The 16022-nt window shown below is 44.9% G+C and overlaps 2 long non-coding RNA genes across 5 annotated transcripts in view; both read right to left on the minus strand.

The window, feature by feature from the left end:
• Positions 1–16022, minus strand: part of LOC308479185 — a 49374-nt gene that overhangs the window by 30886 nt on the left and 2466 nt on the right. For all 4 annotated transcript variants that reach the window (XR_013987534.1, XR_013987535.1, XR_013987536.1 and 1 more), the window contains exon 3: positions 14737–14833. This is a non-coding gene — a long non-coding RNA (uncharacterized lncRNA). The remainder of the gene's footprint in view (positions 1–14736; positions 14834–16022) is intronic.
• On the minus strand, positions 413–5816 carry LOC308479186. The gene is made up of 2 exons (XR_013987538.1): positions 5773–5816; positions 413–1668 (listed from the first exon to the last, which is right to left on the minus strand). It is a non-coding gene; the product is annotated as an uncharacterized lncRNA (long non-coding RNA).

Raw genomic sequence — 16022 nt, forward strand, 5'->3', positions numbered from 1 at the left:
ACCACACCGCAGGCTGATAAATCTCAACTTGCATTTAAAACTGAAACAAAACCCTAGACCTGATGGCTGTGAAGATAAGATATGCTTGGAAGTGTGTAAACAGAGGTGGCTGAACAAGATTCCCAGGAGCTGGGGTAGGGCTTCAGTGCCATGAACAGCTCCTTGTCTGTTCTGCAACTAGAAAAACCAGAATAAGTTATGCACAACAGTCAAAATTTTAGAAAAAGTTCTGAAAAATAAGATAAACAATGCAAATTCTGAACTTGCATAATTTATACGGATAAGAGAATCCTAATGTTCTTGGTGCAACATTTGGATTGTCCATTAATAGAATTCTACATGTTTTTGGACAGGGGAACTATCCTTGGAATTGCTGATAGCTTCACCTTTCTTGAGTTAGAAGTAAGAGGAACATCAGAAAGCATGAGATTTATTATCACAGCATATTTGTTTTACGCAAACCACACACAATTTGCATAAATTTCAAGAGCATTTTGAGGCTCTCCCATCAGCGGATGCAAACAACTTCCCAAAATAGCTTGGAAAACCAGTTTAGTTTTCTTTCTTTCTCTTTCTTTCTTTCATTCTTTCATTTCTATACTGCCTTTCATCCAAGCATCCCAGGGCAGTTTACATGATAAAAGCACAAAAATACATAAGATAGTAACAAACAAACAATACCATTCCCTCCCAAGCAATAGTTGGCGTTTTTTACAGTATTTAGAAGCCCAGTTTATAAATGGCAAGGAACTTTGCTCAATTTATTCTTGACATGGTTACTGTTCAAACAGCTTCCCTTAAACAATTTACTATTTCCCCCTCCACCCCGCCCACAGAGCTCAAACAGATGGCTCTTGCTTTGACACGCAAGAAGCTTTTTCACTTTTAATGCACCTCTTCTGTTAGTCTACCTAGCTTAATGAAGCATGTGTGATTCTTACGGTTATACAAAGGGTGGCATAAGCCATCTAAGGACTCAGGTTTTGTACCTGTGCATGCCCCCTCTTTTTCACTTCCCACAAAAATCTGTAATTGCTAATCACTCTCTTAAAATTTCTTTCTGAAAATACATATGCCTCTTCTCATATATATAAAATGTAACACCTCTGCCTGGCCTCAGTTTTGTAAATACATGGGGGTTTTCCTCCCCCCATCAGGACTGCAAAGCTGTCAGTAAATTATCCAGACAAAATGACCTCAGCAAGCACTCTGCTTGCGGGGGAATTGGTGTTTGCCCATACTTGAAACCACTAAGGCAAGTTGCTGGTCAATTGCTACTCTTCATTCAGCAAGTGCAGCGCTCATGGTTGTTTTGCTCTGGAGATGGCAGTTGTGCTAGTATAATTAGCGATAATGCCCATAATCTAACAGGGGACGTCAACAGTTCCATTTCTGCCTCCTGCACCATTTTGAAATCCATTCCTGTCAACAGTACCGATTTGACTGGGACACCCTGGAATGACAGAAGCTACCCTGGCTTTGGCTTGGATGTCCCATTTTCGGTGCTGAGCTCTTGCATGAGTCAGCTGGCTCCTATGTGAGTTCGGCACTAAAAGATGTGTCTTTCGCACTCAAGAAGGCGCCCGAGCTGGAACCCATGGAGGTGGAGCTGCTGCTGGTGCAGGCCAGTCCCAGAGGCTGCGCTGCCTCCTCCTGACGCCACCCCTGCTGAAGGAGGAGAAAAAAGCCAGTGAAGATTAGGAGGATGAGGATGAGGAAGAGGAGAAGCTGGAGGTGCCGGTGTGGTGCTTGCTGAGGGAGCTGCTGCCAGTCGGGCTGGGGTAGGGCAGCCCCAGCTGGCTCACACAGGAGCGTGGTAGTGAAAGGTGTGAGTCCAATTTTGATCGGCAGAATGTTGGAGGGTACCGAAATCCCCACCAGTTTTGATCTTCTGTGATAGGAATTTTATGGTCTTACATATATGGTAATGTTCATAAGTGTACCAACCAAGCACGTACATAGATCAGCACAGGAAGACCAACCTGGAACCATTTTGATTCCTAAACTGAGCCAATGTTTCCTCTGCAAGGTCAAAGTGGAAACCTCCAATTGTCTCTTTCCTCACAAATCCTGTCTTAAGGGCACATTTAAGATATGAATAGGGTGTGAGCCTGTGACATGGCCCAGGAACTAAGTATTTACCACTACAAAAGAATGGCCAGGCTTCCCAGGCAATCCAATCAAGTAACCTGCCAGACAGGAGATAAACAAGGATTGGAGAAAAACAACATTCAAATTTCTGTTTAGACCACCTTTTCTGTGATGTAGGTATGATGTATCTGGGGGGTGGTCTTAGCTTACACTCTTTCTGTGGTGTATGTATGATGTATCTGGGGGTGGTCTTGATCTACAGGATGGCAATTTCAAAAGTCTTTATAAGGCCTTGTGCGCCATTTTTCTGGGTTCCTCCTCTCTCCTGCAGGTGAGGGGAGCACCCTGTTGCAACAGATCAATAAAGTTCAAGCTTACTAGCTGCTTTGCTCCTCAATATTCTCTGGTTGGCCTTTGTTATTTTCTCCTACCAATAGGGAACCTATGTAAGGACTCTATATGGGCTCTTGGATACCCCATAAGGGAAAATGGCAATTTTTGTTTACAACACTTCTCCTCTGCTTTTTATTTCTTCTTGTCAAATTTATCCCCTAGAGGCCTTGCATGTATTCTCTCCAATGCATGCTTCCTACAATTAAAACTGAAGCGCTCACAGGTCTCCCACACACTTCCATTATGTGAACGCTGCATGATACAACAGGCACAAACAGCTTCACAAGCAACCAGGGTTCTTTTTATTTAATTTATGCAACTTCCCTCTTATAGTAGCTCCACCATTTCCAGGCTCAGTTCAAAAGGCTGCTTACCTTCAAAGACCCAAACTGCTTGGACCCACAATAACTCTGTTGGTGGCAAGGGAAAAAATAGGTATAAAAAGGAGACTTCCTGGATGCCAAGATCTTAGATTGGGGCAAGTAATCTTTGGTGAGAGAATCACAACATAAGCAATAAAGTAAAGCATGGAAATATAGGTAGTTAGTCCTTTAAAATATGCCATTGTGAGTTCCAAAACTTCCCTCTTCCCTTAGCATAAAAAAAATAAATCACACATTTGGTAAGTTTAAAATGGTTTACTTACCAACTCCCCAAAGGTCAGATTCATGTGCTTTTCCATACAGCATTCATAAAAAGTTGCACAGGCAGTAAAACGTGGCCTAGTTACAGTGGTGAAAGTTCCTAAATTATTGATATAGGAACACCTGAATGGCTTGTGAAAGCCATGCGGCTAAGCTAGAGCAACCTGTTTAGCCTCTTCACCCACTGAGCTTCTAAGGGAGACTGGAGGGGAACAGTGACTTGATTACCTAGTCCCTCCCAAGGTGAGCTAAGCCTGGCAGGACAGCTTATTTAATTGTCTTAAGTCCTTCGTGCACTAATTAGACTTAAGCAGGTTAGTTATGAGGTTGCTTATCCTGCAATTGAAAGGGCCAAGTCCTCTCCATATTATTGCCTGCTCATTTAGAATCTCAGTCTCCGAAATCCTTCTCAGTGTCCCACTGCCACTTTCAGAGGAGCCCATTTTGCACAGTTAAATGTTCAGAAAGGTGTCCTCTGTTGTGGTACCCAGGATGTGAAACTCCGTGCTGCAGATGATCTATCATGTCCCTGTTTATGTTTTGATGACAGCTAAAGACGCCTCTGTTCTGACAAGTCTTTCAGCCAGGTGAGTCTTCTTTGAATTTATAGCTTCTGCTTCCCCAATTTTCTTTGCTGCTCCCTTTGTGTGGGTTAAATTTTGAGTTAAATTTTGATATTTGTGGCCTTGGGCACTGCAATTTGAAATAGAAAGGCAGCATAGGAACATAAGAATGAGCAAGTTGCAGAAAGCAGCATTGCTCCCATGAGAAAGAATCTTGGCTTGGAACATCCGAGAGTCAAGGTTAGGTTGTTTCTTTATGCCTTCATTGCATTAGCACATGTCCATGATTGGTCCCTCCATGGATATAACCTGCACCGTTGGCAGCCCACTACCATCCCAGCATGACCCAGCTCCCCTCTGCACTGTGAATACCTGCACTGTAAACTCTGGGCCAAACAAAACATTGCACCCAAATATTTTTTTAATAGGAAAAGCAGCTTGCGGAGTGCAAAAGCAGTGTAGGGCCCTTAACCCTTTCCTTGCCCACCACAACTTCTCTGCAGCCTCTTCTATCCCCCACCATTGGCGGGATTCCACACTTTTGCAGATATGTTTTTAGAACCCCATTGGAGGAGAACAGCTTGGGGGGGGGGTTGGATTTCAGAATAAAAGCAGCTGACTAAGTTAATATTAACCTCAGCGACCCACACCCACCAACAGGCTACTTCCCCGCTTCAAATCACTCCCTTTGCCAAGCAGCTGTTGAGAGTTTTGCTGTACACATTTCTGTATAAAGTGTCGTTTGGTCCGGAATCTGAATAACTGGATGAAACCTCCCCTCAGTTATATTACATTACATAAGGCATGCTCCAATTTCCTCCAGTTGTATTGTTATTTATAGGTGTTGCATTGCATGACAAGGAACTAAGACAGGTCTGCAGAAACTGAGTAGTTAAGACTGCTTTGATTGTCAACTCTCTTTTTTTTGTCAGAAGCTTCGATTGAGCCATTTTGGTGGCTTATCTGGTTAGGAGAATCTGGAACTTCTGATTCCCATGTTGACTCTGTTCTTCGGGTAAATGAAAGACTTCAGCTTCTCCTGTCATGCAAACACATACCACCCATATTCTCCACTCCTCCACATACACTCAGTTGGACCATTAAGGAAGTCATTCTCTGCGGTTTGCCAGGAAAGTGTCAATGGCTTTTGCTTTGGCATGGGCATCATTAAGGGAAATGAGAGAACAAGCACTACCATCCTGATGGTTTGGATCACACGTGATTCCACATAAGGTGTTGTTGTTTTTTTTAAAAAACCTAACCACTACAAATGCACACGCACTGCTTTGAGGCAATTTAATATTGAATATACAGTGGTACCTCAGGTTAAGTACTTAATTTGTTCCGGAGGTCCGTACTTAACCTGAAACTGTTCTTAACCTAAAGCACCACTTTAGCTAATGGGGCCTCCTGCTGCCGCCGCACCGCCAGAGCCCGATTTCTATTCTTATCCTGAAGCAAAGTTCTTAACCTGAAGCACTATTTCTAGGTTAGCGGAGTGTATAACCTGAAGCGTATATAACCTGAAGGGTATGTAACCTGAGGTACCAATGTATCTGAGATCAGGGCTCTTGAAATTTGCCCTGCTCTGCTGAAATTCATCTATCTCTTGGATTCTAAAACCTGAAATAGTAATTCTGATCTCATTTAAACTATTCTATGTTGGTTGATGTGGGGTAGCAGAACTTGGTATATCAGAACAGCCACACCACAAGAGATACCTGTGATAAAGAAGAGTTCACTCATTGCTTACTCGGACCAGAGTTGTTGCACCCGGACTCAGCTCCTACGCTTCCTGTAAGCTGTTTTTACGTGTGGCAAAAGAATCAGGGGAGGACATTCTGACATGGCCCCCTTCACGAGCCAAAAACACAGAAATTTGTGGCTTATGGGTTGCCATCTCTAAGTGCAAGGACATGGAGTGGCTTTCTGAGACTTTGGGTGGCTTTCAGAACCACGGGATGGGCAAGTAGAAGCTGCTAGAGTGTGGCCACTTATGCTTTGCCAAAAAAGAGGTGTGTGCGGAAAAAAAGCTCATGACCGCACCACCAAGCGAAAACATATCCAAGCGAAAATCTTACCTGCAAAGCCCAACTTGGATAGACTCCACCAACCGATAAACCAGAAACACCCTTTGTGAAGGATACCCTGAGAAGCAAACGACAACATCCAAGGCAAACCTGTTGCTTCATGATGCCAAGGAGTTCAAGGAACATAAGTGCCTTTTGGTTCAGGTATAGGATCCATCTACTGTAGTCTCCACAAGTGGCCAGCAAGATAACCTCTGGAAAATCTATAGAGAATGTAAGCCTAAAGTTGCTGGTATTCAGAGACAGACTGCCTAGGGACAGTGAGCATTTAGAAATTAGATCTATCCCCCAGAAACCAGCAGCCAAGGCTGATCATACTATATTTTGCTGCCTGAAGTAAAGGAATAGACGGCAACTTCTCCGCAACCTGGAAACTAACCAGATTGGCAGCTGAACATTACCTCACCAATGGCAATGGGGCAGAGTCCTCCACAGCACATGAGGGCAGCAGACCAGCCTTAAGGCATGCAGAGTGACTGCTGAAGTGGCACAGTCTAAGAGTTAATGCATATGTGATTTTCTGCACCCTTTCCAGCTCCTACCATACCTCATTTGCGATTGGCTGATTGGTATTGCGCGCCATATTTATGGAGCCAAATGAGCACCATAAAAAGGGAGTTCCAGCCAGGAGCCTGGCAAATTATGAAAGTAAAGATTAAAGCACAAAGGTCCATATGGGGAAGAAACACCCTTTGCAGTTTCTTGGCAGGTGATCTGAAGTACTTTAAGTGACAGCTGCCAGATGGAAACTGATGTGCGAGTATGAATTCATGCTGGACATAAGCTTGTCAGAAAGCTCTTGGACTCCTCTCCTGGTGAGGCTGAGGGGGGAAGTTTCGTTTTCGGGCATTACTGCCACATAACCAGGATCTCCTCAGGTTTACCCAAATAAACATTTAAGCCTGTGGAGCGCCTCCTTGTTATATAAGATAAAACTTTATTCGCATTAGCCAATGGCCATAGCAACAGTAAAACATTACAGTATACAGGGTTAAGTACTTAATTCGTTCTGGGGGTCTGTTCTTAACCTGAAACTGTTCTTAACCTGAAGCACCACTTTAGCTAATGGGGCCTCCCGCTGCCGCTGCGCCGCTGGAGCACGATTTCTGTTCTCATCCTGAAGCAAAGTTCTTAACCCGAGGTACTATTTCTGGGTTAGTGGGGTCTGTAACCTGAAGCATATGTAACCTGAAGCATATGTAACCCGAGGTACCACTGTATGCAGAAAAGGAAATTTGATACAAGAGCACAATTTAAAGTCCTGAATCAGCCATCAGTTAGTGGCCCTTATTCTGATTGCCCCTGTTATGAACCTAGCAACCTTTGCTGTTATCTGCTCATTTTGATCTGATAGAAGAAAGGACATTGTGGCAGTGGTTGAGTGCCCTGGGATGGTTAGTATGAGTGGAGCGCCTCATTAAGTATTTATAACACCACCCATATCAGCTACTTATTCACTCCCTTTTTCCTTGCTTTGGATGCACAACCTACCTCCAAGAGTCTGCCTCCCCAGTCGCTTCCTTCCTCAGCCCAGCTCCAATACATCGGCACTTGGCTGGCACGAAGTGTTATGGGAGAAGGCCTGAGGGGGCATGAGCTGCCGACAGAGGAGACTTCTGTCTGCCACGCCTCCCCCTTTGCTGTTAAATTCAGACCCATCACTGCTCGCTTTCTGTATCTGCGTACAAACTTGCTTTTACTCTGTACCCAGAGTGTTCCCACCACAATCAGTCTCCATGGGTGTAGCCAGGGGGCAGGGGGGCAGCTGCCCTCCTCCTCCAATCAAGTAAATAAATAAAATTGCTTAACTAAAAGTAGAAATAACCAGAATATTTCAAATTGAAATGCTCCCTGCAGTCACTTGGATGACGATGTGGTACATTTTAGCAACGCAACTGGCAAATTTACCCTCCGAAACCAGCTTCAATCCGTACTGAGGAAAAGAACAACCTTGTCTGCATTTCAAGCCGGTCATGTGTAGTACACAGCCGATGAAACCGAGCCAGATCTGTGTTTACACACCCAGGTTTAATTTGGTCCTAAGGGTGAGGTTTTAATGTACATTGGGCTGGCTGACCTAGCCTGCCTTTCTCCCACAGCACTATCCAGAGTCTATTTCTGGCTCACACCTACAACCGTTTTTGATATGCTGGCAGAGTGCCTCTCAGCATGCGCAGAGTTCCTTTTCCTAAAGGTGAAATACAAGGGGGGGGGGGATTTTGTGTTTTTTTTAAAGGGCCAAAGGGTACCATGGTGCTGCAGAGTGTGAATAAAATGCTCCCTTGCCTGTCTGGAGGGTAAACAGGCGTGTTTGGGGATCTGGTGTCCTGGATCAGCTTGGATCAGCAAGAGAAGCACAGTGTGCTGACTGAGAACAAATGACCTGAAATGTGGCATCAGGCAGTCAAGCGACTCTTCAGAAAAAGCTTAGGCGCTACTCTGGGTGGATGGGCAAGGCAATTGGGATACAGTCGTACCTCGGAAGTCAAATGGAATCCGTTCGGAAGTCCATTTGATTTCCAAAACATTCGGAAACCAAGGTGCAGCTTCTGATGGGCTGCAGGAAGCTCCTGCAGCCCATCAGAAGCCATGGAAGCCCCATCGGATGTTCGGGTCCCAAACAATATTTGCAAACCATAACACTCACTTCCAGGTTTGCGGCATTCAGGAGCCAAAACGTTTGAGTCACAAGGCGTTCGACTTCCGAGGTACTTACACACACACACACACACACACACACACACACACCCTAATCCACCCTGACACATGGTGCAACAGTTTATGCAGGTCCATTCAGAGCACAAAGTTTTCACCAAATAATTGCAGCGGGTTGGACTAGATGACCCTCAGGATCCCTTCCAACTCTAGGATTCTATGTTATATATCATTTATTTGTTTGTTTGTTTATTTACTCCATTCATTCATTCATTCATGTAAACAATTTTTGTACCGCTGAATTGCAATAATACCCACACATACCCTCCAACACTTTGAAGCCAAAATCCAGGATGCCATCTTCCCAGACAACATCTTCCCTCCCCCCCCTTCCGTGAGAGCATGGCAGCCATGATCTCACATGATTTTGCCTTGTGGTCCCGTCCCCCCCAAAGCACTTTGGGAGAGCATGGTGCCCCAAAATGTGCATTTTGGGTCACCGTGCGAGATTGTGGAGGGGACATCATGCGCTCATGATACCCCCCCCCAAATGTCCCAGTTTTTCCAGGACACTTGCAGAATATGCCCACGTGGTTTACAATTATACAGTACAAAAAAAATTAAAAACCAGGGGGGGAAATATTAAATTGCCTGCTGGAATAAAACTCTTCAGTAGGTTCTGGAAGTTAAGTAGAGAAGGAGGCCTGTCTGACTTGAACTGGAAGGGAGTCCCGAAAAACTGGGCCCATAATACTAAAAAGAATGGCTTCTGGTGGATCCGAACCATGGAGGACCACTAACAGTGACTCCCCCAAAGACAAGTGTGGGGATGTACACACCTGAGATGGGAAAACAGGTGCTGTAGTCTTGTGTGGAGCCTTGCTTCCAAATAATCATCCTATTTTGCTCCTGGCCATTGGCAAGAGCACCATCCAAGGAAACATCTCTTGATATCCTGGTGGAAGAGGTGGAAGGGTAGGGCAGAAAGAGCTTGTAATTGTGGCCCCAAAGTTTAAGACAGAATTGCCCATGCCAAGGAGAACACAAAGGTTCGTTTCAGCTCCTTTGTATTGCTACTCCAGCTCTATCGAGTGTGGGAGTGGCTTGAAGCTGATTCCCACATCAAGGCTGCAATCTCAGCAACCTCGGAGGCCCTTGTTTTGGAAAATGCTTTTCTCCTTTTGGAAGAGGGCCCCAGTAGAAAGGCAAACTCTGTGACTGTCAGAGGTCTCTTTTGCACTTCAGCCAAGTGAGAAGAGAAGGGAGTTACCCTCCAGCTGAAAATACTCCCAGGAAAATAAACATTTTTCCAAGCTCTGCAGCGTATTTTCTCATGCCCTGGTGTCAGGGGCTGTTCTCACCTAGAACGAGCGAGAGGGAAGACATTTGTTTGGTGGCTAGCTTTAAAGAAGATTTAGCACAATAAGTGATTACAGATGGTCTAGTTCTGACTGCTTGCCCGCTGGATAAACCTGATGCTGTGCAAGAGACAATCGTTGCTGGGATTTAGCAGAGATCCAACAAATTAAGCAAGCTTAATTCAGGCTATCTTCAAACAATGCCTCCACCTGTTTTACTGCTGCCTTACCATCTGCTGCTCCCTTTCTACCTGCTGCAAGAGCAGCTTTCCCAGGCATCAGGCTTGACGATGTGTCACATCACATCTTGTCACGAAATACGGCGGCGGCGTAGTCTGAGCTAACCTAGCGAGATCAAAAGTTGAAGTGTGGCCCTCAGTTTGCAGATCTGTGTTTTGCCCTGGGAGAAGCGACTGCCTTATAATCACTGATTCACCCAGGATTACAGGAAATAAAGTTATCACGATCTACTGGTAACAAAACGGACATTGTGGTTTTAAGGGAGCTTATCAACACATAAGAACTACATTATAAAGATATTCTGGTTAAGAGCGTGGTGCTGATAATGCCAAGGTTGCAGGTTCAATCCCTGTATGGGATAGCTGCATATTCCTGCATTGCAGAGGCTTGGACTACATGATCCTCAGGGTCCCTTCCAACTCTACAGTCTATGATTCCATAAATCTGATTTATGTTAGACTACACTGAATGTTTCAGATCCAACACAGCAGCAAAAGGAGGGTGGGGTGACGGCATTCACCCGGCCTCCCCAAAACCGAGTTGCTGCTGCTTATTGGGAAGGAAAGGGGAGCAAGGGGGCAGGGAGGTTGGTGCCAGCACACTGGCAGCAGCCCTGGACTGGCACCATGCCAACATTGGCCCTCTTTTTTCCATTAAGCAGTGGCGACTCAGCTATCAGGAGGTCAGGTTAAATGCCATTGCCCCATTATGCCACCCACTTCTGGCCTAAAGACATTCCTCTAGCAAAATATGCCTTTGTGGTGTAATGGTTAGCGTGTTAGACTAGGACCTGGGAGACCAGGGTTCGAATCCCCACTCAGCTGTGAAGCTCTCTGTGTGACTTTGTGCCAGTCACCGTCTCTCAGCCTAACGTACCTCTCAGGGCTGTTGTGAGGATGAAATGGAGAGGAAGAGAACCATGCACACCGCCTTGAGCTCCTTGGAAGATAAAGGCAGTATATAAATGTACAGTGGTACCTCGGGTTAAGTACTTACCGGTAATTTGTTCCAGAGGTCCATTCTTAACCTGAAACTGTTCTTAACCTGAAGCACCACTTTAGCTAATGGGGCCTCCTGCTGCCGCTGCGCGATTTCTGTTCTCATCCTGAAGCAAAGTTCTTAACCCGAGGTAATATTTCTGGGTTAGCAGACTCTGTAACCTGAAGCATATGTAACCCGAGGTACCACTGTAATAAATAATGATCAAACGAAGTGGGATAGCATTAGGCAGGGATGGGAACCTGTGGCCCTCCAAATGTTTCTGGATCCCAACTCCCATCAACCCCAGTCGACATGGACTGATAGAATGTGGACAGTATTTTTGTTGGGATTATTGTTTCTCCAGTTTTTGCAGTTGTGATATTATGGTGGTGGATTTGGGGAGCCCTGAAACAGGAAATCAATAGTCTTGCTAGCATCACTCTGGGCAGTGATGGCGAACTTGTGCTCTCCCACAGTTGTTGTTGGACCTCAACTCTCATCAGCCCCTGCCAGGATGGGCAGTGATCAGGGATGATGGGAGTTGTAGTCCCTCGGAGGGCCCCAAGTTCCCTACCCTTGTTCCAAGTCCGCAGAAATATTCATAGAATTAAAAATACTCAAAACAGAGAGAAATGCTAGAACTGCTAAGAATGTCTTGATAGTACAGCCTGTTTAACAGCAGAACAGGCTGCCTTATCAGAAGGGGGTAGACTCTCCTTTACTAGAGGTTTTATTATGAGGTAATCGGTTTCCTAGATTGGCAGCGAACTGGGCTAAACGATCTTTGACTCTGATTCTATGATAAAGTACCCATAACCTTCATGTAAACTTCTGGCACAGGATGAACTGCTTTCTTCCTACCAGCAGCCCAGTGATACTAAGAAGACAGCTGAATTTGGTAACCAGTAATTTCAGGAGTTCCGATATCTGCACATCTCACTGACGCAGAAACCAGACGTGCTGCTTTATCTCCGCCGCTTGAGAAAACCCCTTCCATTTCCTCATCATACTTCCTGTTCAAATGCCCCAAATGCGGTCAAAAGATCTCACTCTAGATTTTGCCATTGGGACTTTGAAGAAAATTTGCGGGTAGTGTATCCTCCCTCTTAATAATTATTTCTTTATTCTTATTTATTCCATAATCTCCTTTTTTTTAATGCTTTCTTGTTCTTTGCCTTGTAATGTTTGCATGAAAGGTTGTATAGAAATAGCTTGAATAAAGAATGGCAAGAGTCTTTTTCTTTAAAGTTTCATTCCAGTTAAGCAGAACAATCACTCTCCCCTTGGTTTGTCTACTCCAAACACCCACCCCTGCAACTCTCAGCATTTCATGGCTGTTTAGAATGATCAGTCCTCACAGAGCTGGTTTGGAGATACTCCTCCAGAGTGGTTTTTTAAATGGACTTCTGCAAACTTCCACTCCCCCTTGCCTTCAGCAGATGGCCTCATATTTTCAACTCCTTTGAAATCTCTCTTTTTTTTAAGGTGACAAATATTTAAATGACTAAAAGTATTTGAGCACAGCTGAAGCACAGCAGAAGACGCAAAACTGACTGACCCAGCACCCTTATCAACCCTGCTTTGTACCTCTGTAATCTGCATTCTAGCTATAGAAGGAAGTTGGCTTCCCTCCTATAACTCCTCTGTGCTAATGTTCTTTGTCGTGGCCAAGGGGAGGAAATGCTGACTCATGGAGGTGAGCATATCAAGAACTTTGCACCTCTAACATGTAGCTAAGGAATGTCAATGTCATTGGACAACCAGGGCTAAATCTGCAAGTAAAGGAGGGTTGCCCATAAATCACATCATTCGTTTGAGTTTCGATTAGTTATCAAGTTCCCACAGAAAAGGGTTTGTTGCTGTGTTGCACAGGTCAGTGGGTGGTATAAAACAAATCATTTAAAGAAAAATAGGTAGTAAACCTAATCATTCTTCCCTTCCCAGTGCCGGCCCTACCATTAGACGAAGTAAGACAAGGGCAGATGCTGGACAGTAGCAGCAGATGCTGGCTGCCCCCCCTAAAAGCCCTAACTATTCCCGTCTGAATATACTAGATGACCTGCTCTGCTTCCCCTACTCTGCAAACTAGACTCCTGCCTCAGGTGCACTAGAGGATGCAATCCCATCATCATTGCATTACAGGGGATTGGACTAGACAAGACACCCCCCTCCTCAGCCTCAGCCCATGTGGAAAGCAGAGCAATACATTTGGTACCACCTTGGCTGCAGGAGTTGCTGGAAGGAGGTGTACAAGGCGCCGTCCAACTGTCTTAGAGACTCCACCCCAGATTTGTGTAGCCTTTTCCTCTCCCAAATATATCCCACAAGGCTTAGGATCAGAGTTTTCTTTCTCCTAAGATAGGCTACTTTCCCAGGTTGACAAACCTCATCTGCCCCTCACTTCTCTCTACAGCATGTGCAGAAACCACCTAACTCACTGAGGGTTTAAGACCTATCAGCTACCCTCATGTGGTTTAGCTGGCCAGTAAAAGCTGTTTCTCAGACACTGTTGCATACTGACAGCTTCTAGGAGATGAGTGCAGGGTGGGGACCAAAGATGGACAAACTACCCCAGAAGGAACATGACGTGTCCCCCATGAGAAGTACTACCCCTCCCCTAACACCCCAAAGTTGAAAGTAGAACTTAAATAAAAATAATTTCCTTTTCACACAAACCCTTGGATATCTAAAAACCTGTCTTACATGTAGTTTTGTCCCCTGCCCCCCAGTAAAGGTATTGAACAAAATGCACCCCTTTGTATTGTTTGCTAACAATCTTATGTGCTTCTCTCGGGCAGAAAATAGGATACCCATTTATATACCTAATCCTTTTTTCCAGGACCCGGCTTCTCAAAGCAACCCTTGTGACATTAATAGCTTGAGGGCTCAACCCTTCCTGTTTCGACAGAGGTACAAAGTTTCTCACCATATCTTCTGCCTCAGCTCTTACGTCAATAATTTACTGGAAAAAGAAGGGAGTGAGAAATTCAAGATGTTGACTGCGTTTTCAAAAGGAAGGCAGTACGAAAGGCTATGTAGCCCATTCCCTAATGCTGAGATGTGGGCGCTTGTCTATGCATGCCGAGTTGGGGAAATTCAACGAAAGAGGTATGGCTGGCCCAAGGCATTTTGTTATCTGAGATGAAACAACAGATAGTGCCCCCACCATCCATGTCAAGGTGGATAGTTAAGAATATAAGAAGAATCGGCTGAATCAGGCCTGTTCACCTGCGCTCTGCTCACTTGCAATTCCGAGAAACTTGTATTCAAAGTCATACTGCCTGTGATAGTGCTGGAGGAACATAATGGTCAACAGCCGTTGATATCTAAAGTAGCCACATAACATATTTTCCAAGTGCCCTGGAAAAAACACGCCACCTTGTCTTTTCTTGCAAGATCTCGGCAGCCATTTTGGGTGCCATGATCTTGCTGAAAAAAGTTTTTGGGCGCCGTGTAAGATCTTGCACCCTACAAAAGTGTGTTTTGGGGGGGCAAGGGTGAGGCACAGGAAGTGCGTCCCGGAAGACACGCATTCCAGTTTTGCGTTGGAAGGTATGAAGCCAAGGCTGGCCCAGTTATCTTGTCACGTGAAGCAGAAAATCCCATAAATGTCTCTCATGGAGAGCAAAAATAATACGTTAAATACCTAAGAATGTGCAGCCCTTTTGTGATACCACCTTACTCCCTAAACCTGCTCCTGAAAAGAGGGCTGTCTCCTCACCTGCTTGCTTCTTCCTGGAATGGCAAGGAATATGCACCTTGTTCTTCCTTGCCTCAGTGAGTTATTGGGGCACCCTTTGTGAATGCAGAGTCCGCACCTGCAAAGACTAACCCAAGGATTATTTGTATGTATGAAGCTCACTAGCACACTTTTCAAAACCTTGCTCCGTTTGGCTGTGCTATTCAGCAGACTGCAGATCTTCTTCTTTACAAATGGGAAGGTGTCGAGATAGAGCCCTTCTGCACCAGAAGGTCTGCTCCCTCTTAGCAGATCCCATTTGTGGGGAACAGCTGCACCCGGACGTACAAAGCAGTGGGCTAGAAAACCTCCTGGCTACAGGATGTGGAGGAAGGCTCCAGCTTGCCATTTGCAAGCAGATCCACTTGCAGAGAGCATTGTTTGATGTGCTGGAGAAGATGGCTTCGTAGTGTTGTTGTTGTTCAAATTTCCATACTGCCCTTCATTCTACCAATAGGAATAGCCCAGAAGCCTGCACCCTAATTTGGGACACTACTGGATTGAGGAGTGTTCCATGACAACTTTTTGTGGATCACATCCCCCAGGAGAACCATGAGCATGGATGCTGGTTAAGACAAATTGAATTGTGACCTTCTATATAAGCATACACTGAAAAGTTGGGTAAAATATGTCTCATTACCACAAAGATAAAAACACAAAAACGGCAGATATATCGCTTCCAAACTCCAGCAGAGCTAGGCTGCAGAACTGAAACCAGTTTTTAAAAAGCATGCAGAAATGTCTCCATTATTCCCCTCTTCCAATTTATTCCACTTCCTTTCCTCTACTTGCAAAGAAAATTCACACACACCATGTAACCATACTTCCTTATTACTCCTTAAAAATCTGCATTGCAATCACCTTTCCTTTGTGCTCTGCCTCTCATCCATTAAGCCTTGTAATGCTAATGCACATTTAACAATACACAGTATACACAGTGCAATCCTACACATTTCTACTTCAACACAAATCTCACTGAGTTCTATGGGACTTGCTCCCAAGTCAGGCTATAGGATCACAGCCTAATATCCACCTGCTTCCTTCGTCTATGGTTCTCAAAACCTGTCCTTTGCTCTAAATGCACACGTGCCCTATTTTTATTTATTTATTTTGTTTCCTCTCTCCATTCATCTTGGGCTAATTAGAAGAGGTAGAACTTTATCCTGCAAATGCAGTTATGGGTCTGGAAAACAGAAATGAGATGCCAGATGGAGGGCAGAAAGGAAGCAGATGGATTTGGTTAGAACGGATTTCCTAACATGGAATGC

The sequence above is a fragment of the Podarcis pityusensis genome (genome assembly GCF_964106645.2).
Source record: "Podarcis pityusensis genome assembly, chromosome: 6".
Classification (NCBI taxonomy): Eukaryota; Metazoa; Chordata; class Lepidosauria; order Squamata; family Lacertidae; genus Podarcis; species Podarcis pityusensis.